This window comes from Cricetulus griseus, chromosome 4 (assembly GCF_003668045.3).
Source record: "Cricetulus griseus strain 17A/GY chromosome 4, alternate assembly CriGri-PICRH-1.0, whole genome shotgun sequence".
Lineage (NCBI taxonomy): Eukaryota > Metazoa > Chordata > Mammalia > Rodentia > Cricetidae > Cricetulus > Cricetulus griseus.
The window spans coordinates 221624351-221628705 of NC_048597.1; positions in this window are offsets into that span (position 1 = coordinate 221624351).

Below are 4355 nucleotides of genomic sequence, written 5' to 3' on the forward strand. Positions count from 1 at the left end.
CGTGGTAGTGTACCATTATAATTCTGCAGGAGCTGAGGCAGGAGAGTGAGTGAGCCTGAGCCACACTGTGAGACCCTACGTCAGATTAAGGAATGAGTAAAATACACAAATAAATGCCATCTACAATGTGTATAAAATCTCACTGTGTAGTTTATACCCTGGTGGAAAAAAAAGAGCAAGCAAGGGATAAAAGATCTGGAGAGATGGTGGTTCTGCAGTCTTTCAAGTGGACCGGAGTTCAATTCCCAAAACCGGCGTTGGGTGGTTCGGAACTACCGTAGCTCCAGCAGGGAATAGACTTCTTTCTGCTCTCAGGTACCTGGATTTGTGGGCACACAGACACACATAATTTAAAAATAAAAAAAAAAAAAGGAAAATCAAAGAGACTAGAAGAGAATTTAGCTTCTAGTTTGAGTAACTATGCCGGGATCATAATGATGAGAACGGGACGCAATTCTAGATGCTACCTCTCTGTCTATCCATGAAAAAACAAGGAGATCATTCTGGAACCATGAATCAATTCAACTGGATTGACTGCTGAAGAGCCCTAAGGCTCCGATGCCCCTGGGGTGAGAGCTTTTCGGGCCCACAAGAGCCCTGAAGCACTGGAAAGACAGAAGCTATTTCCAAAGCACCCGTCCTCAACGTGGAAAACAACAGATCTGTGACCATCTACTTCTGGGATGTGGAAGTGAGAAAATTGGGGGTACCCTAAAACTGAGCAGAGCTCCACTAAACAAAGATGGGACATTGAGGACCAACCAGGAGGATGTCTTGTTTCTGTTTATAATAAAATTGCTGGGGACACCTCAAAAAAAAACAACATAATTTTAAATGACCATCTGCTCAGAAGATAGCTCTGCGGGGTAAAGGCACTTGCTACTAAACCTGAAAAACTGAGTTCCATCCCTGGGACCCACGTGGTGGAAGGAGAGAAGCAAAACACGGGAGTTGTCCTCTGTGGTAGCAAGGATACGCCACACACTTACAAATCAATGTAAAATGTAATGCAGATTTATTTAAAGATTTATTGCTGTGCATGTGTGTGTACAGTACAGGTGTCCCTAGGAACCAGAAGAGGGCATCTGGCGTCTGATACTTAGAAACTGTCCCTACAGGCATTTTTCAAGCTGCTGATGTAGGCTGGGGACTGAACTCTAGTCCTCTGATAGAGAATAAACACTACTAACTGCTCAACCTTCTCTATAACCATGAATATTGTTTAAATAAAAATGAGGGGCAGGCTGGGATGTAGTACTGTCACCTCTGAGAGGTTAAGGCAGGAGTATTGCGGTTTGTTCCCATCCAGCTTTGACATATTGACATCCTGTCTCAAAAGACAAAGCAATAAAATTATGAGCTAAAGCATGGTGTGATGTCACAGTCTAAAATGCCAGGATTTTCAAAGCCAAGGTAGCAAAATTCAACGGCTTAGGCCAGCCTGGGCTACATAGTGGTCTCAAGAAAAATTAAATTAATAAAAAAATAAAAAATAAGGGTGGGAGTGTGTGGCATCTTTTCATTTTTTCTCTTACTAGCCTCAATAATCATATCTTGGGCTGGAGAGCTGGCTCAGAGGTTAAGAGCTCCGGCTGCTCTTCCAGAGTTCCTGAGTTCAATTCCCAGAAACCACATGGTGGCTCACAACCATCTGTAATGAGATCTGGTGCCCTCTTCTGACCTGCAGGCAAAACATGCAGACAGAACCCTGTATATATAATAAATAAATCTTTAAAAAAGATGATATCAGCCGGGCATTGGTGGCACACTCCTTTAATCCCAGCACTCGGGAGGCAGAGGTAGGCAGATCTATGTGAGTTCAAGGCCAGCCTGGTCTCCAGAGCAAGTGCCAGGATAGGCTCCAAAGCTACACAGAAAAACCCTGTCTTGAAAAACCAAAAACAAACAAACAAACAAACAAAAAATTCTATCTCAGCCTCCCAAGTGTGCAAAGACTGTCTAGTATTGCCTGATGACGATTCAGGATTCTTCTATTGTAAGGTTAAGAGCTAGGGGCTGGGGAGGTGATCCAGCAATTAAAACCATCTGTGCTTCCAGAGGACCTGGGCTCAGTTCCCAGCACCCACATGGCAGCTCAAATCCTGTGTAAACCCAGTTCCAGGAGACTCCACTCCCTCCAGCACTAGGCACATGCATGGTGCACATACACACGGCAGACAACACACTCATATACACTAATAAATCCTGAAAATAGTTTTTTTTGGCCAGGTATAGAATCATACTTTTAATCCAAACACTCAGAAGGTAGAGGCAGGCAGATCTCTGTGAATTCAAGGCCAGCTTGGTCTACATATCTAATTCTAAACTAGTCAGGGCCACGTAGTGAGTCACTGTCTCAAAAAAAATAAAATAAAATAATATGTAGAACGTAGTGGTGAATCCATACACACCTGTACTTTCCTACCATGGAGGCTGGCTTGTGAGGCTATTTTATGTATTTTTCAGTCTGGCTTATTTTCCTTTCTTGGGTTGACTTTAATTTTGTTGTAGTTTTGAGTTTTTGTTGTTTATTGAAAAAAGAAATTTTGTTTTGTTTTGTTTTTGTTTTTCGAGACTGGGTTTCTCTCTATTGCTTTGGAGGTTGTCCTGGAACTCACTCTGTAGACCAGGCTGGCTTCGAATTCACAGAGACCGTCCTGCCTTTGCCTCCCGAGGGCTGGGATTAAAGGTGAATACCATAATACCTGACAGATTTATTTGTTTTTATTTTATGCAAATGAGTGCTTTCCTGCTGATGTAAGCAGTACACTTGGAGGCCACATCCCATCCCTTGGAAGTAGGGACCGGATACAAACAGACATGAGGCACAGAGTGGGTGCTGGGAAAGGAAGGAGCACTGTCCTCTGCAAGAGCCACAGATGTTCTTAACTGGGCCAGGACAGCGAGCCAGAGCTGTTACACAGAGAAACCCTGTCAACAAAAACAAAAAACAAACAAACAAGTGTTCTTTACTGTAGAGCCATCCCTCCAGTTCCTGTTTTGCTGCTGTTATTGAGATGGGGACTCTCAGGTGGCCTTTCTGGTGTCAAACTTGCTATGTACTTTAGGACACCCCTTGAATTTCTAGTTCTCTTGCCCCTGCCTCCCAAATGAAGGCATTATGAGCACAAGCCACCAGGCTGGATTTAGTTTTATCGGGCGCTGCCTGCATTCAATGCCTGCAATCCAATGGCTGAACTACATCCTAGGCTTCTGGTTGGTTATATAAAAACAAGGTTATTTTTTTAAACAAAAGCAAACAGCCAGTTGGTGGTGGCGCACGCCTTTAATTCCAGCATTTAGGAGGCAGAGACAGGTGGATCTCTGTGAGTTCCAGGCCAGCCTGCCCTACAGAGCGAGTTCCAGGACAGCCAGGACTACACAGAGAAACCCTGTCTCAGACAACAACAACAAAAATCCCTGTTTCAAAAGCACCAAAACAAATAAATAACAAAAAGGCAAAACAGATGGGGGGAGGGAAGAGGAGGACAGATTGGGGGCTCCATAAGAGGAGAATTGCTGGAAGGAAGATGCCTCCAGAAGAGAGCTGTGGCCAAACCCGTCACCACCAAAAATAAAATAAAATGAAACAAAGAAAACACAGGTGTGCCTGTACACACCCACTTGGGCGTGGTCAGGGTGATGTGACTGGCCAGGCCGTTCTGAGTGAGTAGCATCTTCCTAAATAAATACCCTTATAACTAGACCTGATTCTCTATTACTATTTCACATTACACATGAGGAAAAACAAAATAAAACAACAACAACAAAAAACAAAACAAAACAAAACTAGTAGTCTTTTGGGTCCTAAAATGGACAGTCCCTAGTTGCAGGGCACTGGGACTTGAGAAGGAGAAGTGACACTTGACTGCAGAAGGTAAATTGCTTTCCTGAGAAAAGGAAGGAAGAACTATGAAGCTATAATCTCAGCACTCAGAAATTTAAGGTCATCCTTGGCTACATAGCAAGTGCAGGGCCAGCCTAAGCTACAGGAGACCCTCTCTCAGAGACAAAGTTACTTAGAACTCTGGTTTGGGGTTCCTTTCAGTTCCCTTACTCTACTCCATGATTCTGGGGGAGATTAATCTGGGTACATCCAATTTTCTGTCTGCATAACAGGAATGATATAAATAGCCAATCAGAATTAACTAAGCTCTTAAATGTGCAGTGGTTTACATAGCACCAAGCACATATAAGCTCAGTAAATAGATAGGGTCTTTGGTTGGTTGGTTGGTATCGGTTGTTTTGAAACAACTGTGAAACAGTCCTGGCTGTCCTGAAACTCACTCTGGAGACCAGGATGGCCTTGAACTCACGCCTGCCTCTGCCTCCCAAGTGCTAGGATTAAAGGCATG